General features: G+C 40.9%; 1 protein-coding gene across 7 annotated transcripts in view; it reads left to right on the plus strand.

Moving 5' to 3' along the window:
* Positions 1–270: 270 nt before the first annotated feature.
* Positions 271–26,808, plus strand: part of SHOC2 (SHOC2 leucine rich repeat scaffold protein) — an 84,199-nt gene continuing 57,661 nt past the window's right edge. For 3 of the 7 annotated variants that reach the window (XM_034440094.3, XM_034440089.3, XM_034440095.3), the window contains exon 1: positions 354–563. The gene's annotated coding sequence lies outside the window, so the exon portion shown is untranslated. Of the gene's footprint in view, positions 564–678; positions 840–26,808 lie in introns of those variants that run through there. The other 4 variants (XM_087872889.1, XM_034440090.3, XM_034440093.3 and 1 more) reach the window with 4 other exon arrangements.

The raw sequence follows: 26,808 nt of genomic DNA on the forward strand, positions 1-26,808 counted from the left end.
TTTGGCACGACGATCTTCGCGGCGTTGTGCGATAAATGTTCCTTTTTTAGGGGGACCCAAGGGAGAAAAATTGCAGTCTTTTGGCGTTAGGTTGATCTTCAAGTTGAGAAATGATTTATTACGACTTTCCACTTTTGCCACTTCTGGTGAAAAAGTTCCTTTCACGCACACATTTGCCACCTTTCTCTTTTGACGTTTTCCCTCGGTAATCTCCGCAGTTGTGCTCGTCCGTTGCCACAAAGCAACTTATTGTAAATCTTTTCCGCCCCTAACCAATATGGCGGCGCCCGGCTTTCAAATCCGACTCGCGGCTTCTCCAGCCGCCCTTGTTCTCTATGGTTCCGTGGAGGTCTGTGGGCAGGGAGTCCCGTGACGAGTGCCTGGGTACGCGGTGACGGTGGCCGGCAGGAAAAACCGGAGCCTTCTTGGTAAGGAGGGGTTGGGCAGTGAGAAAGAGGCCTGCGGTAGGAGCGGACGCCGAAGGGAGTAGCTCTCCGGCTGCGGCTGGAATGTGAGGCGAACGAGGCAAGGAGGAAACGCCGGAGAGAAGGCCGTCGGTGGGGGTAAGGCTGTTGGAAGGACTGGGATACATGGAGGGAGGCGGGCGGGTGGGCGGGAGACTGGCGGAGGAGAGGCGAGGCGAAGCGAAGGGAGTCTGGCGGATTAACAGCTTGGGGAGGGCGGGAGGGGAGTGTGGGGGACGCCGCCAAGCCATTGCAGGAGACGGAGAGGGAGGTTTGGGCCCAGGCGCGGAGCGGAGGAATGTCTGGGGCGACCCAGCGGAACTCGAGCCAGCGCGGCTGCGAAGGTCGAGCGAGAGAACGAAAGGAAAGCCGCGGGTGCGCGGGGAGCAAGAGATTCCTGGGTGCTGGGAGGGTCTCCGAGGCTGGGCCCGGAGCGAAAGGAGACAATGGGCACGGCCGTCGGCCGGGCTGGGAGGGTTTTTAGGCGGACGCGGCTCCGTCTAGGGCCGGGGGAGGAAAAAAGAAAACAAAAAAGCGGGGCGATCTTGGGGCTGAAAAGGGGGAGAGCGCAAGCGAGGCAGGCGGTGCTGAGAGGCGGGTGGGGTGGGGAGAGCAAAAGAGACAGCGGGGCCCTTCTGCTTTGGGAAGGGGAGGCTCTCTGCACCTGTGCCCCGAGATGGAGCCCAGGTCGATGGGTCGGGCCCGCGGGGAAGAAGTGGCGGTTGTTTCAGGGGGCAACCCGGGGCTGAAATTCAGGTTGTGGGGCCGAGTGTCGATGGAAAGGGCTGGCGAGGCGGCGGCGGTGGTCGTGGAGGAATGTGCTGGGGTTTTTTGTTTTTTTTTTTCCCCCTCGTGCGACCTGCCGTTTTGCGTTCCTGCCTGCTGCAAGTCTGTAGGTGGAGAAGCCTCTGATCTAGGCTGGGCTGAAAGGCGGTGGCTGCTGACAACCGAAGGCAGGGGCTGGGCTTCAGAGGCACAGGGCAGAACGAGTAGTAGCAACAACAACAACAATGGAGGAGGTGGCTACCAGAAGAAGAAGCAGGAAACCCCAAACGCAGGCTGCCCAGGCCGTTGAGAGCTGGATTATTTGCGTTTAAACGGCACCTATAATGTGAGGTACCTTGGTTAGGTTTCTCCATTCCCATCAGTCCAGTTGTGTTGGGCTATTAACTCTCAGGCCCTGCTGCCACTATGCCGATTGGAGACCAGGGTTGGAGCTCAGTGGCAATTTAGGATTTAAGAAAAGACATTGCCACCAAGCACCCATGGTCCTTACTGGTCCGGACAAGGTAAAGAGCATGAGGATGGTCTTTATTGGCAAAGGGCATATATGAAGGCGGGGACTGGAGGGGAGAAAACTGGGGAGGATGCTAGTGAATAGCAGATAGGTTCCAGGGGTAAGCATAGAGACTTTGTGAGCAGGGCATCAGATTGAGAAAGGATAGTATAAATTGATACATTTATTCTTCAGTTGTGGTAAAACATGGTTTATGCTAGCATTGTTGTTATTTATTCACTGTTTTTTGCAAGAGGCAGAAAGGCTTATTTTTATTTTCCCTCTAACGTCGGACATGCTATCTTACTTGTAGGAAGCTGTATAAATTTTTATATTGCATTTCTTCATCAGCTTATTTTCAGTTGTCCTAGCAAGCATGTTGATTGTTGTACTGGATTTCTGCAACATTTGTTGGTTTATTATTGCAGATGGCTTTGCTGATATGTGCACTGTTTCATAATACATCCACCTATATTATATATAATTTCAGAAAGATACCAAAGGAAACTATGACTGATAGTTTGTAACTCATCTTACAGAAGGCTGGAAAAAGAATACATTATTTTAGGGTTTTTGAATGGCAGTTGTTTAAAGAGAAGAGTTTTAACACCAGCTCTTATCTTTCAGAGATTTATAATTCTTTTTCAATTTTAATGTAGTTCTTTCATCAGTTTTGCTTGGGATACTTAGTAGTAGTTTTTGACTTCTTTTAAATTTTGAAACATATGCAGTTATAGACTTAAATAACTAATAATAATTTGAAATAATTAAGCATATATTTATAATATTACACAGGTTGCAATGTATGAATGCATGCTGTATATATACTTAAAAATAATCATTTGTATGTAAATTCAAAAGTTCAGTATCATATAAATTTCAAAATGTAACTTGAAGTGGACTTTGAAGTAATCATTTTTATTAAGTACTTACATACATAACCAATGGTGCTTTGCAGAAAATAGTAGTTACAATATATTTTAAATGCACTTCATGGTCTGCTTTAGGAAAAATATTGATTAAAGATGATTTGGGGACTTCCAAAGTTGACAATTAGTTCTTTGTAGTTTTTAATAGGAAAAAATGTTCTTTCTGTTTTGCCTTGATTTTAATTTATATTAAATTCTAATATTAGACATTATACAATATATTTAGCCCTATCTTAAATATAAATACTTCAATGATATTTGGATTTCTACTGAATTTTTGTCAAGGGCTCAAAAAACATGCTTGTGATTGTATTTTAATGAATTTTGAAAATGTGTCAACTAACCACACAACTAAATGTGTTGCTATATCTTGAAAAATAAACATGCAACAAAATAGCTAATATATGTACAGAATGTCAGATGAATTAGTTGGTGGGAGGGGAGGTTGTGGCCTTATATTTTGTTTCTATTCTAGTCCTTTTAGTTTTTTTGGCAAGATTTTTTGGACATGATTGCCATTACCTTTTTTTCCTAGAGTTGAGAGAGTGACTGGCCCAAGGTCACCCAGCTGATTTAGAGTCTAAAACAGGACTAGAATTCACTATCTCCTGGTTTTTAATTGGATGTTTTAACCACTACGTTAACATGCAAATTGGTTTTATAAATCTATTGATTTTATTTTGATTTAATAAGAGAAATGAACATGAAGTGATCATCTATAAAGAATAGTTTGAAAAGCAACAGCTTTGAGGTAAGACACTGCATTGGGTATTTGCAATAAAATAAAAACAGAGAAGCAATTTCCAAATTACAAGAATATGTATTTCGTATAGTTTATAAACAGATAATTATTTTTCTCGTGTGAGTCAAGATCAGAAGTAAAGTTTGTTAATATGCTAAAATGCATGTAAAACTCTGCTTCGTTATAATTTTTTGATTTTGTAAATGTAGAATAAGGAATATTGCAGTCTTAAGTTGGTTCTTTAAGATTGCAAATGATCCTTCACATAAGCATATAATTTGTGAAGCCATACTCCAGTGCACTAATCTGTGAAAAAATTCTGTTTGTGAATATACATAATGTGAGTGTAGCTTTGTTTCATAATTCTTTTACCCTGTCTTTGTATATAATTAATTTGATGGCTTATATCAGATAAGGTAATTGCCAACATTTAAGGTATGCACTGTAATTTTCAACATCCTAAAAAAAGCTATTGGAGAAAATGGATCCAAAAGGATAATCTTGTGAAAAGATATCATAAATATGGCTCCAGTGTTCTCTCTTAAAATCTAAAACGAGATGAAAGGATCAACAACTCTGCTTTTTTTAAAAGGAAAATTTCAGGTTTTTTAGCTATATTCCTACATCAAGTAAAATATTAACAAATGGGCACCTCATGTCAGCCTTAGATGGATGAGGAATGAACCTTTGATTTGGAAAATGGCTATATCATCCATAAGTACAACAGTACTACTGCCTTGCTTTACAAACTTCAATACGTAACATGGTTCTTGAAAGTGTATTTAAAATAAACTAGATGCAATAGTGTTATCATTTTGCAATCTACAAATACCACTTAGCACTCCTATCTATAGTACACTTTTCCTGGGAAATACATAATATAGTTATTGCACTTGCATTTTATTATTGAAGAAATCTTTAATTTTTTCCCTCATGATTATATTATCAGCTTATTCTACTGTGTGAGGGACTACTTAAAATGACAAACATAGCAGATCGTTCAGAAATGCCTGAAGTCATATAAATATATTTGTTAATTATGATGTGTTTTCAAATGTTTCAGCAGCAGTTGTATTCCTGCAATGAAATTACTAGGATGTGCAACTTGCATATTTTTATTTGAGATCTGCTTTTGGTGTAGGTTGTTTGTATACTCTGAGGAGGCTTCAAGTGGAATTGTAAGATAGCCTGCCAGACAGAGAGCACTAATAATTTCCCCTACAATGTGCTGGGGTCAGCAGATAATCTTACTGCTGGCACTTACAGGGTTTTCACTTGTCAGTTATGATTCTGTCATAATAGACTACATATTAGGAAGAAATGATGCCTTTTAAAAAGATTCATAGACAATTTGAAACGTATCATAACATTAAATCTTTGAGCAAGTTCTCTTGTGCTTGTTCTTGGTGCTAATTTTTTTGCTTTTAGAAATTTGTTATCTTGGGAGGTAACTTTATCATTCCAGCAGAGTGGTGAAGCAATAGAATACAAGGGTGCCTCATAATAAACTCAACTTATTATTTAGTTATAGACTAGGAAGTCAAGGCGACTCAACCCCAAATCTAGGTTTGAGTTTGAGAACTAGGAGCAGCTGGTGTTACCAAGCTATACTTCCCAAATTCTTGTTGCACACTAACAAAGGCTGAAAGGTTTAGCTGTGACTTTTGTGGTTCATAGCAGTTTTAGTATTCTTGCTAAAATATAGCACCATCAAGGCTTTATTTTATAATATTCTAGTCTGCCTTTGCTCCATAATTTTAGGCAATGTACTTGATACTCTATATTAGCTGAAGCTAAATAGGTAAAAAGCAGTGTTTCTTATGTTTTACCAAAGTTTTATGCAATAATTGAGCATATATTTTGTTTTACAATCTTAAGCCTAGAAGAAATATGGGCAAATTTTCATTCACTCAAAAAGGCTGGAGGAAAAGATACCGAATTTATATCCCAGAGTAGACATACATACTTAGGTTCTGCAGAAGTCAGACCGTTTGCTCATATGTGCCTTCTGTCTTTACAATAAAACAGCAATAAGCAAGTTCCTGAATTTAGGGTGAAGGGTGTCAAGAGAGGAGACATATTGCCACCTGGCATAAACTCTTAATATTTTCCTCACAATCAAGCAAGGTACAGTTTAAATACAATATCTAATCCAAAATCATTTAGTGAGTTTCCTTGTTTGAGTCTGGGTTTTAATGATAGCTTTTCAGTATCAGTTGGTTTGAGGGCCTGCACATAGTAGCAATCCACAAGGGCACTTGTAGGGAAATTGCTTGTGAATAAAATAATTAGCCTACATCTGTCTTCTAGATGCAATGTCTTCTAAAATGATGCTTGAACATCAAAGATGCTTCTAGGAGATTTTGCCATTTACATTGAGAATACTGTGATATCATGGTTCCATTGGTAACAAAGAGGCTACCCTGATTCATCTTTGGAGTATTTCACACATAAGACAAAATAAACTTTTGGCCTTTTACCTGTGTGTAAAGATGGCCTGAAGGTAGAAAAGTTCAACAATGGTGAGATCATTCCTGATTAAATTTGAACTTAAGGCATCAGTAGCTTTATAATTTGAATTAGGTAGCTCTTCCCTAGGAAATATATGGAATCCAGTAAAATCTTAAATGCATTGAGGAATTTTCCAATAATTAGAGTGCTGATGTCATTGTCCTTAAAGTACAGGTAGTCTTCTCATGACAACAAAATTTTGATAGAGGCATAATGCGACTAGACTTGTTTTTACAATGGTGGTAAAACAAGAAACCCTATTTCTTAAGTGAATCACATGGTTGTTAAGCAAAGCTATTCTTAGGAATGGAAATGGCTTCTTCCATTGAAGCTGATTTGTGGGAATATGTACTTGATAGTTTTAAGTCATGAAAATCAAGCCAAAACGTCTTAAAACTGTTGAGATTAGGAACCATGCCCAGCCTGCTTCTTTACAAAGAATAATTAAAAAAAGAAAAACTTTGTTTTTTGGAACCTACAGTGCTCTGCTTAGCTTTGGAAGAGCTGTACTCTTCACAGAGCCTTGGGAAAGTGAGGGCACTACAAAGCCAGTTCCAGTACTCTAGCACCATCCAGGAGCATGGGAAAAGAAGTATTTTAAGACATTGTAGCTGAGTAACTTTAGGGCACAAGGCTGGGTACAAGGGCACAAGGTTGGGCAACCTTGTGGGAAGAGGAAAAGGGTGAAGGTCAGTTGACATGGTGCAGAGCAGAGCAGTGAGGGTGGCTGAGATGCAGCTTCCAAGGTATTTGGGGCTTTGTAGAAGAGGTGATTACTACTCACCCTTGGAGTCTCAGGAATTTGGAGCTTCTCACAAGGCAGCTGCTTTGTACCACTCTGTGAAGCACTAAACTTAACTCATTTGAAGTTATTATTATGCTAAAAACACAACTTTATGGCTCATTTATGATCATTTATGGCCTTTGCATTATCACATAGTCGCATAATCTCATTAACAGTTAGTGCATGTTGTTCCATGCCTGAATTGTATTTTTTTTCCCTCCCCCTCACTTGCAGAAACGATTGATTGGAGAGAAAGGGATTACAAGAATATAAGCTGTGGGGTCCTTAGTGTTTTCTCTTGATTTAACAAGAGAAATGAACATCATGTGATCATCTATAAAGTATAGCTTGCAAAGCAACAGCTTCAGAGTAAGAATCTGAAGAATCAGTGAACTGATTCCAATGCAGTGATGATGCGACCAAGCTCAGAGAGCACCAAGGATGCCACAGTTTAACCCTGAGCTACAAATATTCTCTTCTATCAGAGAGTAAGCTGCTTGATCTTTCACACCTAGAGATTGTGCTGGCAGCCCAAGGATTGGGAGCCATCGGTGAGCTATGCAAACAGCTTACTGTATTTGCTTGATATCTTTCTTTCCATTATCTCTGTTCTGTGGGGAAGGGGAAGGAAAAAGGCAAAAAGATCATCTCTCCTTTGCCTGATCCTTTGTGACCTATTCGGTGGCAGGGAATGCTGAACACGAACCTTTTCTGGCAAGTCTCTTTTGACTACTTTTCTGCCTGTTCAGTCGCAGGGAAGCCATATTGGCAGCCCTAGAACATTTGGAGTACCACTAAAAGATCTGGTTTATTGTACTTCCAAAAGACCTTGCCTAGCCTTTTCAGAGGCACTAAACAAATGGGCATTTTAAGATATGGCTTTTGCCACCCAATCTTAAAAAAAATCTAGGTTCCATTGAAACATTTATTTATTTATTTATTTATTTATTTATTTATTTATTTATTTATTTATTTATTTAGTCAGTCAGTCAGTCAGTCAGTCAGTCAGTCAGTCAGTCAGTCAGTCAGTCAGATTTATATGCCACCCTTCTCCCGCAGGACTCGGGGCAGCTCACAACAATAAAAAAACCCGACAATAAATAAGAATTAAATAATATTAAAACCAATTTAAAATCCCCAGTCCCCAAGTTAAAATCTACAACAGATCAGGGAAGTTGATGAAAAAGCCATGTCTTTAGGTCGGCGCGGAGGTTGGGGCCCATCCGGAGCTCGGTGAGCAACCCATTCCAAAGGGTCGGTGCGACCACAGAGAACGCTCTCATCCTGGGGACCGCCAGTTGACACTGTCTAGCCGAGGGGACCCAGAGGAGGGCAGCCTTATGTGAGCGCACTGGGTGGTGGGAGGCCGGTAGGAAATGATCCTGCAGATACCCCGGGCCCATGCCATGAAGGGCTTTATAGGTAAGTACCAGCATCTTGAAGCGAATCCGGCTTCACTGCACTGGCAACCAGTGCAGTTCGCGCAATAGTGGTGTTATGCGGGAGTAACGGGACACACCCGTAACTACTCGCGCGGCCGCATTCTGGACCAGTTGGAGCCTCTGGATACACCCCAAGGGCAGCCCCATGTAGAGCACATTGCAGTAATCCAACCGAGAGATGATGAGAGCATGAGTGACCATATGGAAGGCGTCCCTGTCTAGAAAGGGTCGTAACTGGCGCACAAGGCGAACCTGTGCGAATGCCCCCCTTGTCACGGCAGAACAGTAATACTGCTGCAGTGCATATTGTGAACATTATTCTAGTCAGTAAGATTCTTAGTTGGGCAAGGAAGGTAATGTTTAAGAAAGAATGTGTGGTTTGACACTGTTAGATCCATACAGTTAAAATTCTTGTGAAGGAATTCCCGTGTACAGTAAGTTTTTCTGAGCCTTGCTTTCTCCCTTGAGGAAGAGTATCTAGGCCTGTACAGTATGCAGCCTGCTGACCACATGCTGTCCACAAGCGGTCGTCTGTATACTGCCAGCATTTTTTTAAAAAAATCATTGCCACTAAACATTGTTGCTGGGAAGGATCTGCCACCACTCTGAAAAACATGGTGTCAGGTTTTGATGCTATGGTGCCACATAGCATGGTGCCAAGGTCCTCCAATGCCTCCAAGCCTCACTCATGCTGCCTGTTCAGAGCTGCTTCACTCTGGTAGATGCCAAACAGTTGATTGTTGTGGTAGAGATACGCCTTTGCAGCCCACAGTTATTTTTAATTTATCAATGTGGCCCTTTCCCCTTACAGGTTTTACAGAGCTGAGTGACCTTTTTTGTGTTAGACCTTGAGGTCCAAAAGGTACTTCATAGTAATTCAGCCATACTAAAAAATGAAGTTCTTTGAAAACTAAAACTAGAGTGCTCTTTCCGCAGTCCATCATATTGGAGGTCTGTTGATTTTCAAGTAATTCATTTAGGCAAAACTCTAAATGATATCAAAGTCACTTTACAATCTAATTATAAATGTTTATCACTTGTGGCAGTAATTTGTGTATCTGAAGCTATAATGGGTTTAGTGGAAATCCTGTTTATATTGAAAGAGGAACAGTATATTTTCTTTCAAAATTTATAAAAGATGTTTAGAATTTCTGGAAAAGGGCCTTTATGTCTAATAGTACGGGGAGCACTGCAAAATAATACATTTGTTTATAAACAATTTATCACTGATTACATGTCATGAAGTATTCCTGCTGTTACAGAACTGTTTCAACTTAGACTGATCTGTACTGAAGAATGCAGTGTAAATGTTGGATTTCTACCAGCCTGCAGTTGTAATTGTTTATGACACTTTTTTCTTGGAAATATATGTTCTGAGAACAATTAAAAGCAACTTTACAATATTGTAAGTTTTTCAAAACACAGAATTTGATTGCGGATCCCATGTAACAAAAATAAATTGATACATGGAGAGCTATAACTTATCTTCAATTTATAAAGGCACTTCCCCTTGCTGTTGATTATACTAATTTAAAAAAAGAGGGGCCAGAGATTCATTTACATTCCAACATCACATTAGTAGATTCTGCTAAATGGACAGCGCCCAAACAGTATAGTGGACCTTGTCCAATATATATATATATATTTTGTCCAAGTTTTTAATTTAATTTTACATATACATATCAATGCATGAACAGTGTAGTACCTGGGTATCATACATTCTAATATAAATAAAATTAATACAATTAATCATAGTTATTACATTCAACCAACTTATATAATTCTAATAATACACATTTATATTAAGTTGTAGTCTATCATTTAATTATTCCATGTTTTAATATATTGCTCTAATGCAGTGGTTCTCAACCTTCCTAATACCACGACCCTTTAATACAGTTCCTCATGTTGTGGTGACTCCCAACAATAAAATTATTCCTAAAACCTTTGAAAATATGTGTTTTCTGATGGTCTTAGGCGACCCCTGTGAAAGGGTCATTCGACTCCCAAAGGGGTCCCGACCCACAGGTTGAGAGCCACTGCTCTAATGCCACTCACCATATTATTTGAACATACATAATACCGCCATTCAATTTCTAAGCTTCCCTCTTGTTATTGCTTTTATTTTATTATGTAAAAAAGCATGCACTAATATTCCCCCTTTCTCTTATTTCTATCTATTCTAACTTTTAATCATGTCACCCTTTTATTAAAAGACATTTTCTTTCTATCCAACATCTCTCGCCCACTTTGGTGCTTTAAATCATGTTCATTTTTAACTTTCCTCCCATATTTCACTCTTTGCTCTATTTGTATTAAGATACAATCATTCATTAAGTTCCACTCATTTCTTCCTTATGAATCATCTTATTTTATTTTAAAAAATCCCACTTTTGTCCAGTAGTCGAAGAACTGTTTATTCAGACCTAAAGCTGCCCTTCAAGAAATACACTAATCACAGTTCTTTGTATTCCATAGGTAATCAATCAGTTCTGTTTAAATAGTCTTAGAAGTTATCAAAAGCCCCTTTACATCCCTTTTACAGGTTCAATCTTCTAGCATAACATTCAGAGGTCGCTTTAATTAAATAACTTCCTTATTCTCATACTTAAATCTCTAGTAGTTGTGGGGTAGTTCGATATAACCCAAGTAAATATTTTCACAATCCTTCATGTAAGTATTCCCAGACTTGTATATTTTCCTTTTGTCAGCAGATGGCGCACTCGCAACTTAAATTTCAGTGTTGCTACTAGTCAGTCTAGTTTCAGTTTTTTTATATAATCGTAATTTTAATTGTAATTCAATTATAGAAGCAGGATAGGTTTTTAAAGTAAATAATTCCAACATTTTAAAATGCCTTCCCATTACCACGTCTTCCCAGTTTAAGAGTCCAATTTTCTGTATTTTTAAAAATTTATTGTTTTTCTCTCTTTAGGTCTTTTCCTTCTGGTTTGGTATTTTTCTCAGTGTGCTTAATCGCTGCTTTAACAAATAATTCTTAACAAATAGTTCTAAATTAGTCCTTGGGGTTAGGTTTTAAGTGAAAAGGAATCCTCTCCCCCAGTTCCAGTCACTGTTCACCTACTTTGCTCCAGCCCAGTCTTAGTTGTACCCTGGTTGTTCCAGCTTCGTGGCAGCCATCTTTATGCTGCCTTTCTCCTCACCGTGGCTGAGAGGGAAAGAAAACCCCGGGTCAGTCAGGAGAGTTGTGACTCTCTGCAACCTCACAGGGCACCTCTCTTTGCTTCACCGCCCCTACAGGGTGGCTTTGGCTCCTTTCAGAGCCCATCAACAGGAAGAACTTGGCACGGGAGCGTGGAGACCCACTCCTTGTGTCCAATCTTGTCGTGATGTCAACCGGAAGCCTTGTCCAATATATTGAGCCAATAGTATATGTTTGGAAAAAAATATGTGAAGCCCAAGGATAATCATTTTTCTTAATGAAATAAATTGGACGTTAGGCAATTATTTGTTACTTATAAGCTAAAGAGTTCTCTGTTATTTAAAGAAAAACTCAGAAGGTTGTCATTATCAAACTCTGGTTTTCATGACAAGATTAATGCAAGTAAATCATACCCCAATTAAAAAAGAATATTCTAAAATCTGGATAAATCGGGAATGAGCTTCAAAACCATTGCCAAGGTCCATGATCAGGAGAGACGTATACAAATGGTAAAAATGCTTTGTCATACTAATTCATCTCTTAGTCCCTCAGCAAGTCCTCTCTAAAACTGGTTGATTATAGGAAGTTCATTCCACCCCATTTTGTGGCATATAACGTAATTGAAAATTGGCTGTGAAGTTTGGGATTGCCAAGTTTCAGTTTGCAAATCTCTCAATTTGCTGCTGTTCTTCTAATGGAAATATAAAATGAAGCTCTAAATCTCTATGTGAAATTCTGGTGAATCGTTGCCTTCAATTAAGGGCACAGCCCATTTGGCTGTCCCTGCTTTCAGCATTCTAGAACAAGTGACCCCTGGAGCACTCTAGGAAATTCTGCTAGCTGACCCAGCACAAGCAATTAACACTGAGTTGTGAAAGTCAGAAAATGATCCTGGACTCCTTCTGATTTCTCAGCAAAGAAGTATTGGTTTGACTTCAGGCTGTTGACCTACTCCTGGCTGAAGCAAATCTTGTTCCAAATGCTCTGCTAGTTGTATCATTAGATTGTCAGGCTTATTATTTGTATGTTCACTTGCTATTGGTGTTGCAATAATACTTTAGCAAGTTCCTCTGCTGGCAGTGTGATGCCTCAAATATTGATGCCATCTCCATAACCAAAATAAGATTTGATGTGTCTCTGTTTAGAGTCTAGGATGGCTTTCAAGATTAATGTCAATTCTTCAGGGTAGGTCAACTCAGGAAATACCTAATAATAAAATCTTGAAAGCTTGACAGAGTTTCCTTTTACTTCTCTTATACCAAGCGGTATCAAGTTTCTTTCTACCCTTTATTTCTTCCAAGAGCTAAGATGACATTTAATAATTCTTACGTTCTTTGTTCAAGGTTGTCTCTGTACTTTATCTGTCAGGTTGGCAGGTAAATGTTTTCTCTGGCTGTTAAAATTTCTTGTACTATATTCAACTCCATCAAAGGCTTTCTGCAGTGTGTAAACATGTCTCTAGGGTGCCTGTTCCTCTTCAAGTCTTCACTGAGTCTTTGGATCTTTCCTAGCTATGCATGTGTTTCTCTCATACCAACAAAACTGTGTATCACTGCCCTGTTCAGTTTAGGTTTATTAGCTAAACAGTTGACTTAAACAGTTCCAGCTTTTGAAGATCAGTGGTTTTAATAAGAATTAAAAGCATTCAGTTCAAAAGCTGGAACTGCTTAAGTCAGTCCTGCCAACCATTACCTCAGTTGCAGTTCTCCTATCCTTCTCAGAGTCTTCTCTGTTGTCAACTCAACATCCATAACCCCTCGTCTTCGATCAGAAAGTTTCTTATGAAAACCAAACTATCTACACTCTTCTTTTTCAGCAAACCTAGTGTAAAGCATTTGTTGCATTTTGGCATGGAAGTTTGCCCATATGATGAGCCAACAGAGACAGGCATATCATATCGTGGTTCTTTCCAGTTGGCTGCTCTCTTTGATTATAACTATTGTTTTATTGTATAATGGTAAAAGTTTCCCCGGTGAAGTCATGTCCAACCCATGGGGTGGGTGTTCATCTTTGTTTCTTAGCTGAGAGAGCCAGCATCACCCGAAGACTTTTCTGTGGTCATACAGCCAGCATGACTATACACCAAGACTGTTACCTTCCCACAAAGTGGTATCTATTTATCTACTTGCATTTGCATGCTTTCAAACTACTAGGTGAGCAGGAGCTGGGGAAGTGTAACAGGAGCTCACCCCATCGCAGGCCGCTTGGGTCTTGAACCCAGGCTGTCAGCTTTCCAGCTGACAAGTTCAGCATTTTTAACCAGTCACAGCTACCTCTGTTTTATTGTATAACATCCTGAAATCTGAATTTGGCAGATAGCATGAAGGTATTTCCATCAAACATGGAGTATTTCATCAGCTGTAACTACATTGTATACATTTCAAACCTATAATATCTGAGATTGACTTTCATAGTATGTTATTAAAAGTCAATCTCAAATTGACTTTTCATTAGTATTTAAAGACTGCTATTACTTAGCATCTCCTACGGTCTCTTTCTGAGCATCATACAAGATTTGGTTCTTTCTCTTTAAAGCCCTGTATTGTTTTGGATTGATTCCCAAAGGAATATGTTCTTGTTTTTACTTAGGGGTCTGGAAGAGGTGCCTCTCCTATCAAAGATGTGGTTAAGTGTTGATTGGTAAAATTGACTTTTTAGTAGTGATATTCCACCTGAAGAATTCTATTCTCCATTGTGTCGGGGAAGATCATCCAGGAATGGGTAATATTCTGCTTCTCTGCTTGGGGACCGAGTAAATTTTTTCTTGGCCATGCCTCCTTTGCCTGGGTGCTCCCCAGTTCGACTCGGTCTTCCAGCGTGTTGAGACTGACAAAAAGAGGCTCACCCATTCCTGTATTTCTTCATTCCACAGGATGGAAAGTTATTAATTTTTTTTTTTTTGTTGAGCAAGGCTTGGTGATCGCTGGGGAGCGATCCGGGGGGTTACCGGTTCGCTGGTGATCTTCCCTGCTGGCTTGTGGATCAGCCAAGGCCCTTGCCAGTCCCATGTTTAGTGGAGGGAGTCACTGCCTGCCAACGGGCAGTCCCTGGCATTCGTCTGCTATGGCAGAGAGAGGCTCAGTCACTGTCTGGTTTCATCCAGGCACACTGATAGCAGAGAGCACTTTTACGCCAAAAGGGCCATGGCAGGAACACTCATGATGAGCCGGCCTGCCTGATTTATATGCGGAAAGCGGCTGCCGAATCTCAGCATCATCACAGCCGCAGCAAGAGAGCTCCTCGTGAGCCAGTCTGCCCAGATCTGCAGCCCTCTGTTCACAGTGGAGACAGGAGACCACCGCCCGCCCCCCGAGAGAGTTAGATGTCCGTCCGAGAAGCATTCCCCAGCGGAGAAATCGCTGACATGAAATAGATCCAGTGTGCAGATCAATGCTCAAGCCGGAGTCTGAAGTGAAGAGTGAGTGGGATAGTCGTCAGTGCCCGCTGGTGGAATTCCCCCCCCCCGGAGGCTAGAATGACCCGAATTACGTTGGGGAAGTATCATCCCAGCCGATGACCCCCCCCCCCGGGAATACCGGGCCACCAGCCCGAACAAGGGGGTCTAGAATGGCTGCCATCTTCAGGACGTCGTTACCTCCAGAACTGAGTGGCAGAGTGGCTTCCAGTGGTATTTTCCACATGGTGGCCCCCTGCCCAGGTTTCCAAGGTTAGTGGCTCCAAGCCGACCAAACGGCTCGCTGTCTGCTTTGGGGGGGGGCATCAGCGTGTCCAGCCTGATACAGCCTGCGGTTCAGATTGAGCATTTCTCCTTCCTTGGTGTGTTTTTGGAACCATACGCATACAGTTTCCTTCCGTGGCCATTCTGCCACGGCCACACATGGCTTTCTTCCGCGACTGTTCTGCCACAGCTTCTCTGAAGCTGCGGATGGCCTGGCAGAGCCTGACAGACTGCTAGTTTCACCGCTTTCCCTACGGAGCCCTTCTTTGGGGGAGATGGGGTTCGTATTTTTGCCTTCCAGATGTCCTCCAGGAGCACCAAGGTCGGTCTGTTGCCTTTCGGACCTTGGGATCGAGTGGGCATTGTCTTGTCTGCCTTCTTTGGATTTGCTGGCAGCTCATGAATCGCTCTGCAGCCACCCGAGGCGCATTCACACCTGTGCATGGGATGTATGTTTTCCTGTCAGGTACATAGATAGAGCCGTTTTGTCTTCCCCATCCCTAATCCATGCCATCGGGTGGATGCACGCTCCGCGGCTCGGCCACTCTTGGCCAGGCGATTCTGCCGGGGCGCTTGTACACGGGGGACTTCGGACCAGACTGCTCCCTCCCGTATGACTAACCAGTTTTGGTAAATCCCATTCCTATATGATCTTCCTCGACACAATGAAGAAGATACGCTCCTTCTCAGGGTGTGGGGAAGATCATCCAGCCCCATCCTGCTGGCCAACAGGGGCTTCTGTTTTTGCAGATTGTGAGCCTCATCTTCTTCATTATCATCACTGCGCCTTCATCGAACTGGGGAGCAGCCAGGCAAAGGAGGCGTGACCAAGAAAAAATTTACTCAGTCTCCAAGCAGAGAAGCAGAGTATTACCCATTCCTGGATGATCTTCCCCACACCCTGAGAAGGAGTGTATCAGGTAGGACCAACGCCCCTTTCCAAAGGCTCACCTATTCATTGTCTCTTTAATATTAGGTGAAGACAGAACTGGTATGTCATTTTAGAAGTCCTCTTCCGCTCACAGCTCTTGGCTGAAAAGAGGTGGCAACAAGAAGACTTTCACACATAGATTTATCTCATATTCTAATTGTGCTCTTTCCCAGACTGCAAGTCTGTTCGCATAGTCACTCATGCCATGACCACTTTGCATTTGAACTTTTGCAATGTGCTCTATGGAGGGCTGTCCTTGAAGACCACTCCAAATCTACAGCATTGCGAATACAGGTAGTCCTCAGTTAGCAACCACTGTTTGAAATTACAATGGCACTGAATGAGTGGTGGTTATAATTAGATTTTGATGTTCTGGCCATCTTAGCATCCCTATGGTCATGTGATCATGATTTGGATGGTTGGCAATTGGCCTGCACGTAACAATCGTTGACATATCCTGCAATCATGTGATTTCTGGGAAGCCAGTAGGGAAGATTGCAAGTTGCTCAGATAAATGTTCTCATCTGTGCATCCACCCACAGTCTTGCTGCACTCACACTGCATCTCCCCATCATTTGGGCACCTTCTCCCACAGAGCAGAAGCCACCCTAAGCCCCGCTGCTTTCATGCCATACTTCCTCCGGCCACCTATGCAACCTTTTTTTCCTTCATCCATTAACCATCACTTACCTGCCTGCTGGTCCACTTGTAAGCCACCTGGACCTCCAACTTACTGTTGGCTTCTCCACTCACTGGTTGTTGTAAGTCAGCAGGAAGTTGCAAGTAGATGCTTGCTTAACAGCACGATTTTCACTTAACAACAACAGTGAGGACTGCAGGAATTGCCATTGCTAAGCAATGCAGTCACATGATATTGTACTTTATGACCGCATCACTTGGGGATAGAAGTTCTGATCCCAATGGCCTTTGTAAGTTGATGACTGCCTGTAATTATAGGTTCATCTTAGTTCATGGTCTACTATGAGCTGTTTTGGTTACTAATGAGCTTCAAGGTGTTCATTTCATGTGTTAGTTATCGCCCACAAAGCTTTTCATGGGAAAGGAACTGGCTATCTATGGGTCCATCTCTCCCATTATTTTTGCCTCCCTTGTAAAAAAGGGCATCTGATGAGACTTAGGATTTTTTTCTGCCACAGTGCTTGTGGCTTGAATTCCCTTTGGAATAACATCCTCATGGTTTGGATCACCTAAATTCTGCAAGCCTTCAGACAATCTTTAAAAACTGGTATTTCTTCCAGGCTTTGGGATAGTTTGGGTTACACCTCCATGATGTACAATGTCTATTATATGTTAGACTAATGGGGTAAATCCCCCCTCCCCATTGTGTTTACTCTGGGAAAGGGCAATTTTATTAATTACTGTATTTTTCAGAGTATAAGACGCACCTTAGTTTTTGGGGAGGTAAATAAGAAAAAAGCTGATTGGCGGGTAGATTGGCCTCCTGGAATAACCCCAATCAGCTGTTTCCAGAGGTGAATTTTAGCAACAGGTTCCTTGGTTGTGAGCTTTGTGCTTTGCTTTTTTTTTCTGCCTCTGAAACTTCTGAAACTCCGTTTCAGAAAAAACTTTCTTTTCTGCCTCTGAAAGCCTCCGAAAACAGAGCTTCAGAAAAAAAGCCTCTGAAGCTCTGTTTGGGGGCTCCTTTCTGTTTGGAGGCTTTTTTTCTGAAGCTTTGTTTGGGGGCTTCTTTTCTGAAGCTTCATTTCCGATACTTTTTTCAGCCTCTGAAATCCCCGTTTGAGAAGCTGAGAGGGGCTACAAGTCAAAGCTGGAATCTAATGCCCTTAGTATTTTGATTTCCATAATATTTGAGAATGGCCAATATTCAGGATTATGAGGTTTGTAGACCCAAATATCTGAAGTATCAGATTATCTAAATATGAAATAGGATGGTTTTCTTGACATAGCAGGTGTCAAGTTCAGCAGAGATCAGAATCCTTTGAAAATAGTCTTACATGAATCTAAAAACCACATGTCTAAATGCCTATAGTACAGGTATGTCAAACTGGCCTGACTAGGTGGCTCAGTGGCTAAGACACTGAGCTTGTCGATCAGAAAGATCGGTAGTTCGAATCCCTAATACAGGTCTCCTGCGTGAGCAGGGGTTGGACTAGATGACCTCCAAGATCCCTTCCAACTATGCTACTGTTACTGTTACTGGCAGCCTCCAGGCCAGATGCATCACATGCAGGCTACACCAGTGGTGGTATTCAAAATTTTTTACTATTGGTTCTTTGGGTGTGACTTGGTGGTCATGTGACTGGGTGGGTATGGTTAGGTGGTCATGATCCTAGTTCCCCGTACGAGGATTCCTGCATCCGGACCTTTTGCAATCCCCCAAAGGGTCAAATAAAACCAGATTCCATACAGCTCTGAACCCTTAAGGCAAACCAAATACAAGTGGTCCTCGCTTAATGGCCGGTTGCTTAGCAAGTATTCAAATTTATGACTGACCTCCCCAGAGATACTTGACCTGTTTTTGGAGTTTTGACAGCCTTCTGGTTTCCGTTTAAAAAATGACCATTGGGGAAAATGGACTTGTTTAACAACCACAGTGTTCGCTTAATGACCACAAGGTTCACTTAACGACCATGGTGTTTGCCTAATTCGGGTCTGCAACCTTAAACACTCAAAGAGCCATTTTTCTATTTTCTTTTAAACAGATGTCTCTCTCTCTGTGTCTCTCTTTTCTCCCTCTCTCTTTCCCTTTCATCTCTCTCTTTCTCCATCTCTTTGTCAACTCCTCTCTCTTTTTCTCTTTTCTCTCTCATCTCTCTCTCTTTCTTTCTCCCTCTCTCTCTCATCTCTTTCTCTTTCTCCCTCTCTATTTCTCATCTCTCCATCTCTCTCATCGCCTCTTACTTATCTCATCTCTCTCTCTCTCTGTGTGTCTTGTCTCTTTCTTTTCCTCTCTCTCTCTCTCTGTCTCTTGTCTCTCTCTTTCTCTTTCCCTCCCTCTCTCTCGTCTTCCTTTCCCTCCCCTTCTCTCTGTCTCTTGTCTCTCTTTCCTCTCCTCTTCCTGTCTGTCGCTCTTTCCTTTTCCCCTCTCTCTCTTTCTCTTCCCCCCTCTCTTCTCTCTCTTTCCCTCTCCCCCTCTCTTTGTGTCTGTCTCTCTTTCTCTTCCCCCTTCTCTTCCCTCTCTCTCTCTCTCTCTCTCTCTCTCCCCCTCCCTCCTTCCCTCTGTCCATGGGGGGGGGAAGGAACCTCTAAAGTGGTGCTGGGTGGTGGGAATCTGATGTCCGGAGGCCAACAAGCCAGGTACTGAAGACCAGATGGGGGCAATCCCACAGTCTCTCCAAAAATAACAGATGTCTTATCATTTGCGAGTGCTTCTGGTGAGGAGGAAGAGAAGGGCGGTGGGAGGAGGCTTGGCGGATGGCAGATGGATGGCAAGCACTTCACGGTTCCTAAGGGGGGTAGAGCCTCCCCACTCACAACATCTTCACCTGTGGGTATTGCTGGCAGCTGCTTCCTGCATCAGGAGGTCTGTGCTGTTCCTGCTGCTGCTCGGCCTCTTCGATGCATGGAGGCAGGAGGCAGCGAGCAGCAGAGCAAGTAAGCCAGCGATCTGCTGGCTGCCTCTAATCTGCAGTTTACTCGTGAGCACATTTACTCGTGAGCATGGTGCTCCTGACGCAGGAAGTGGCTGCCAGCGATGCCCACAGGTGAAGATGTTGTGAGTGGGGAGGCTTGATCCCCCCTAGGAGCCTCAGTTTGCTCATGAGCACCATTGGCCTTTCTCCCTGCCTCTTCTGGCCAATGTTGGTCACGAGTAAACTGCAGTTAGGATCTCCCTCGTACTTCCCTCACAGGTCAGGTGGGCTGGGGGAAATACATGGGAAGGGCTCTGGTGCCGCGATCTCCCGCATGCTTCCCTCGCAGGCCCGACTGGCTGGGGGAAACACATGGGAAGAGCTCCGGTGCTGCGATCTCCTGCACGCTCCCCTCTCTGCGTGCATTGGTCCACCCGCTGCTGGTATTACCCCTCCGCCAGCTCTCCCTCCCCTGCCCACCTGCTGGCCCGTGCCTTTTAGCCTTACCTTTGCCTGTAATAGTGAGTAGAAGTATGTGACTAGATTCTGCAAGTAGTGGCTGGTTGGGGTGGGCGGGCAGGCAGCAACGAACACGTGGGCGGGGCGAGCGAGCATCAGGAGGCCAGGGTGAGCGAGCGGGGACCTGGCAACTGGTTCAGGAGCGTGGCCAGCCAGAGGTCGCTACCGGTTTGGCGAACCACTCAAATTTCTGCAAATGGTTCGTCCAACTAGTGCGAACCAGCTGAATACCACTCTACCACCCACCCTAGCTCCGCAAATGGGAAAAATGTTGTGAAATATCACGTGATGGCAATGTGACACGGCGAGTTTGATACCCGTGCTATAGTAGAAGAAAAACTGAATTATGTTTTGCAATCTGTAAAGTAAATTGATTTGGGCAACTGACAGATTTCATGGTCAGGTTTTCTTCTCTTTTCTTTTCTTCTCGTTCTTTAATAACAGACATTAACTTCTAAGATTTCAAGTTAGTGTCTAGCTCTTGTTTATGTAAAAAAATTCTGTATTTAGTTTGGAATCTGCTACCAACAAATGTTAGGCTCCAATCCTCTGCACTTTTAACTGGGAATGAGTTTCAATAGAATTTTTCAGGTATACAATTATAAATCAAGTTGAAAGATTCTTGTAAGCAATAACATGTTTTCTCAAAATATATACTGAGTTGTTAATCTCTCCCAAGTGTTCTGCAAGTATAGCTTCTGATTCTGCAGTCTCCTTAAGGTGTACGTGTAAAAGATACTTTTGATACTATTTATGAAGACTGAAAAAAAATATGATAAAAAGTCCTCTTTATGAAGACTGCACGAGCATCATGAGAAACAAAGAACCTGGGAACAAACAGAACAATTTGTAAATAAAGGCCAGATGCAGTGTGAAAATGGAAAGTAAGCAATTTGTTATAAAAAGTTGGGAAAAGCAAAATTTTATTTTATGGGCATTCAAATGTATGACACTAGATTTTTAGTCTACATTGGAAGCTACTCTTCAGCCTGTTCAGATCAATTGTATGTCTAATGGGTCATGTATTAGCATTGTACTTAGCATAGTAATGGGTAGGTTCCATTATGGCCATAAATTGAGAACTATCTGTATACTGAAAACCATAAAACAATAGAAACTTTTCAAAAAGGCAGTCGCTTTGCTGGGTAAATGAATTGGGGAAGTAGCTTTTAACTGGGCATCTATTATTAATTTTACACTTAAGTGCACTTCCCATATGACATATATTCTGTCATATGTAAATCTATATAGTTTTAGTTATCTGATTTTTTGGATGAAAGCCATAATTATGTATTTTCAGTTTTTATTATGTATTATTCAGTATTTATCTGTCCAATAGCATCATTACTTTAGTTCAAAATTTTTATCACATGTACAATTTCTGTGTTTCACTAAGCAAATATCAAATCCAATGTTTTGATGCTATTTATGCAGGCTATCATAGAAGCATTATATAACACATGATGACTTCATCCCACCTTAGGTGGTATTTGTGTTAGCTACAATTGTTCGTCAACAGTACTTGTGTGACTACTACTGGTACATGTAGCTTTTGAAGACAACTATCCAGCTCTTTTTTTTCCTTGTAATATTATTTTTGGGTAAAAAGTGTGGTTGTATAGATGCAAACATGAAATAATGATTATAGTGTGATCTTCCCAAAGTGGATGAAAATAATATTGTAATCCAGTGTATAAAAGTAACTGGATTTTTCTTGTTGCATATCTATAAATGTTGATAATAAGAATTCTTTAAAAATTTATAGATTGTCAATTTTTTCACTACATTGGATTCATTCAGGTGATGTTCTGGGACCTTTTTAGTTGAAATGTCTGTCAAAATACTTGTGTGTTCCTGGCATGTAGATGGTACAAAATTTTCTTCATTCTTTTCTACATCAGTCAAAATCTGAAATTAGCACTAATGAATAACACAGAGTGAATAATACAAGCTTAATTTATGAAGATACTTCATAATTGAGCAGTCCAGATGCTGCCCTTCATGTAAGACTAGAATGTGGCAGAGTAATCAAATGTATTATATCAAATGTATTGAATTGTTTATAAGGATTATGCCATCTTTATTTGTTTAGGTAGCATTTTAGGATAGTAATTTTTCTTTTTTTTAAATTTTTCTTTTTGCTTCTTCTGACAAGCTTCCATTCTGTTTTGATTTATTAGTGTGCTAAGCATACTTTCATAACAGATTTCCATTTTTTCAGATCTTTTATTATAAGTTGTTTAAATTGAAAATTCATTTCTTATGTTTTGATCTATATCCATTGTTGTATGAGCAAATTTCTATGTGGCAATGGATCTTGCTTTCTTTTTCACCCAATCCTGGTTTATGCTCTGCTTTAGTGGTCATAAATAATGGCGGCTTTTAATACCATCGACTGTGGTATCCTTCTGGAGCAACTTCGGGGGTTGGGAGCAGGGGGCTCTGTGCTATCCTGGTGCATTTTCTTCCTCTGTGGAGGTTCTCAGTTGGTGTTAATAGGCGAAAGATCTGGCCCTTGCCCACTGCTTTGCAGGGTCCCACAGGGCTTGGTACTCTCTCCGCTCGTATTCAACATCTACATGAAGCCATTGGGTGAGATCATCCATCACCATGGACTGAGATATCAATATGTTGATGATAATCAGCTGTATATCTCAGCCCGTGATGAGTTAAGCAATGCCATGATCTCTCTCTCGCAGTGCCTGGGGGCTGTTATTGGCTGGATGGAGAGCAATGGGTTGAAACTGAACCCTGGCAAGACCGAGTGGCTTTGGGTTTCGAGTTCTTTGGTCCATGGAGAATTGCCACCTTTGGTCTTGGGGGGTGGCACTGCCCCAAATAGACCCATTACGTAATCTGGGGGTTCTTCTGGACTTATGACTCATTCTTGAAGAGCAGGTGGCAGTCATGGCCAGGAATGCCTTTCTGCAACTGCAGTTATGTCCTTCTGCAATGCCAGTTATGCCCTTTCCTGGACCAACAATCCCTACTTACGGTCACTTACGCCCTAGTCACCTTCTGTCTTGACTATTGCAACACGCTCTACATGGGGCTGCCCTTGAAAAGCATCTGGAAGTTCCAGTTGATGCAAAATGCAGCAGCCCTCATGATTTTGTGCAGATTTCGGTGTGCACATGTATTACCTGTCCTGCGGGAGCTGCATTGGTTGCTGATTTGCTTCCGGGTGCAATTCAAGGTGCTGGTTTGTTAACTTTAAAGCCCTTCCTTCATGGGTTGGGACTAGGTTATCTGAGAGATCATCTCTTGCCGGTCATATCTACCCAACCCACTAGAGCAGGGAGGCAAGAAATGTTGTGAGTCCCATCCCCTAAGGAGATATATCTGGCAGGACCCAGAAGAAGGCCACCTCTGTGATGGCTTCCTCCCTCTGGAACATAATCCCTTCGAAAATTAGACTGGGCCCCATTCTAACACTCTTTCGGAAAGCCCTGAAGATATTCTGCCCGTGGGCATGGGGAACCCAGAGTGGAATGGAGCCCATTAAATGACTGATATAAATGTGTGTTGTTGCCGAGGTGGTGATAGGGTTATTATTTTATTATTATTATTTATTATTATTTTTATTTCTTTTATATTATGTTTTTATGTCCTGCAAACCGTCTTGCATCACCATGTGCAGATAGGCGGCAATATAATTTTTCTAAATAAATAAATAAAATAAACAAATAACTGGAATAGGGAGAATCCATTCTGCTGGTGGACATTGTTCCATCAGCAGAATGGGACCATTAAATGTAACCCATTATTATGTCTGGGAAAAACTAATATTCATCATAGCTTTGATAATACTGGATTAAATTTAAGTCAAAGTATTTTTATATCTTAATATTGGCAGAATTTCTAGACTACTTCTTTATTCAATAAATATTAGGTTTTTTTTTTTTTTTGCAATTTAATACCTACATAAACTATTGAAACAAAATAAATTTGGAAAGAATAACCACTTTTTCAGTAGTTAACGTGCCAAAGTGCAATTGTTCTCAGATTTTCATAATTCTGTTTTAGGTTTTTAGTAGGGATCTGCAAAATGTACCATGTATGAACTGTGCAGGTGAGGTGTGACATCAACAACAGTTGAAAAGAGTGAGTTCCAAATTTCAGTTGTGTCAAATCATGGCTGACTCACAATAGTTAAGTAGAACCCATAAAATATTATTGTTTTGTTCCAGGTTTGAAACATAAGAATTTCTTGGTTTGCGCATGCCCTAGCTTTTGGTTATTTTCTCATGTTTACACAAACAAAACTTTATGTTCATTTTTTTCTATCTCCCCTGTGTCTAATATTACTGTTTTCATTTTATTCAATTAACATAACATACTTTTTGAAATCTCAGTCGTATGTAAAATATGTGAAATATTTTATGAATATTGGCATTCTCCTGATATAGTTTGTGTTCATACCTCCCCTTTATTCATTCCCATAATATATTGCTGCAGAAAAACTATGTTCTGTTATATGAATAAGAATTGCTTGTTTTATTGAGAAATCACTATATCACTATTTTGTTAGGTTTGGTTTTTAATATGTTTGTGTTGTTTGTATCCAGTGGAATAGTTTTCAGTGATATATTTTCCCCCTAGTATTTAACTTCTCCCTAACTTTTGTTTTTAAGAGAATGGTCATGAAAACTAAATTTTAAACGAACAGTAGCCTGGTAATGATTAAGATGATAAAAAAACAGTGTACAAACTTTATATCTAAAAATTGGGAAATCTGAATAAAACCAGCGTTATAACACTAAAGATTAATGCTTGATTTCCATAAAACTGCCCCATTAATATGCTCCTGGCTACCGCATTCATTTGTTTATTCAGCAAGAGCTCTTATGGCTATGTTTGAAAAGAAAAGAATGTCTGCTATGCATATTCAATATATAAACAATTCAGAATTATATTACCAGGATATGAGATGGCAGGGTTGCACAGTATTAATGTTTTTTTTTCCTATCTGAACCCTTGCTATGCCGTGTGAGAATAGGTCAATCAATTTTATCCCTTCCCTTTGAATAACCAACAAAAAGATGTTTATCCAGTGACCTTCTTGGCTGAATAGTGATATGAACTTCAGTGTTTTCAACTTATAGTTTCTTCGTGTGCCTTCAAACTGATGGCATGTGGGGTGCAAAAGATTGGTTTGCAAGGTAGTCTTTTGTTTAAAGATTCTAATTTGCATGGAACACAGAGAACATGCTTGGGGTAAAACTAGACTTTTGCTGAGCTTGTGGTATACTGGCCAAAATATCCCCAAATTGATAGGAATGGTATTCTTTTCATGCTGTTATCTCTGTCTCTCTATCTTCTCTATCTCTATCCAAAATCAGTCGCGGGTGACAAGCACTTGGGGAAAAAGCAATGAAAAGAAAAAAAACTATGCCTGCCTGCCCCCCCTCCCTCCCTCCCTCTCTCTGTAAAACTCCATAATAATTTGGTAATGTTCATTTCTAAGAATAGAAAAGAGCTGAACACTTTTTCACAAAAATGTATGTGCTGTTCTGTTTGTAATGTTTCCCTCCTCCCCAGTTAACACACTTTGAACAGCTATGACATCCACCCTGACCAATCTCTTTTAGTTTCTGTATGATGAAGAACTTTTATTTGGTTGTTTGACAAGGACATTTACTATGTTTAATCAGAGGTACTGCAAAATAATTATGGTTGAGAAAATTGAAGGCTAACTAAAGTTCTTAGATGTGGTTGCCAATGAAGAGAAGGCACCACATACTATTTTAAGCATAACTATATTAGTCCCTTCTAATCTTTGTTTAATCAGTGACTTAACATGCTTGGCTAATTTGTGCATCTATGTGTTATATAAACCAAACTAAAAACAATTTTAGTCAGTGTTTTGCAAATCCAATTATTTAGTAAACCATGATGTAATGAGTTAATGAAGACATATAGAGGAATCTAATAAAAGAATCTATCATTCAGAACAACTCCTGTTTTTATTTTCTCAAAAATAACTGGACATGGAGTTACAAGCACAGATTTATTTTGCCATGATGATTCTGTGGTGTTTCCCTTTTTGAAACTGGTTAATTAGAATGTAATTGAAAATATATAAAAATGCTACTTTTAGTTCTGATGGGAACATAGGAAAGTGTGCAAAGGTCTCCATGGTGATAAGCATCTTCGCTCACTTAGTGAGTTGAAATGCCTATGTATGAAGCTGTTAGTTTCTTGAATTCTGAAGGGATAACTTAGCTTCAAAAAAAGGCTGTAAATGCAAAAGATTTTGTTTGAAAAATACTAGTTCTTTAGAATTTTTGACAAGAAACGGAATTGAAATGAAAGTGGTGTGAAAGAAACATATGAAATGCAAAATGAGGAAGAACATTGCCAAACATCAGTATATATTTATCATAGATATATTTATGATATTGGTTGAAGTAATGGAATTTTAAGGATTACTAAGAACTTGCATACAGATATAGGTAGTTCTTCACTTACAACCACAGTTGGACTGAAACAACCACTGTCGTGGTTGTTGAGTGAAACAGTAGTTAAATGAGATACCATGTGACCGCTTTGTTCAAGAGTTGCAATCCTGGCTGTTCCAGTTGCAGTCATTCAGCAGGCTAATAGAGAGAGGGCCTGGGGCCTCTCCCCACCCTACTGGGGAGAATGATCACAAGAACCCTGCTGTTAGTTAGCATTTTTGCCAGATTTAAGGTGTCCTTTAGGACGTGGAAGGATTTGCCCTCCCTGCATGGAGGGATGGACGGACATTTCTTAATGTGCTGGAGGAATGGACCTCAAATTCAGTATCCCCTTTACTTGTAACTTCCCCTTC

Source organism: Pantherophis guttatus, chromosome 6 (genome assembly GCF_059756535.1).
Source record: "Pantherophis guttatus breed Tessera chromosome 6, ASM5975653v1, whole genome shotgun sequence".
Taxonomy (NCBI): domain Eukaryota; kingdom Metazoa; phylum Chordata; class Lepidosauria; order Squamata; family Colubridae; genus Pantherophis; species Pantherophis guttatus.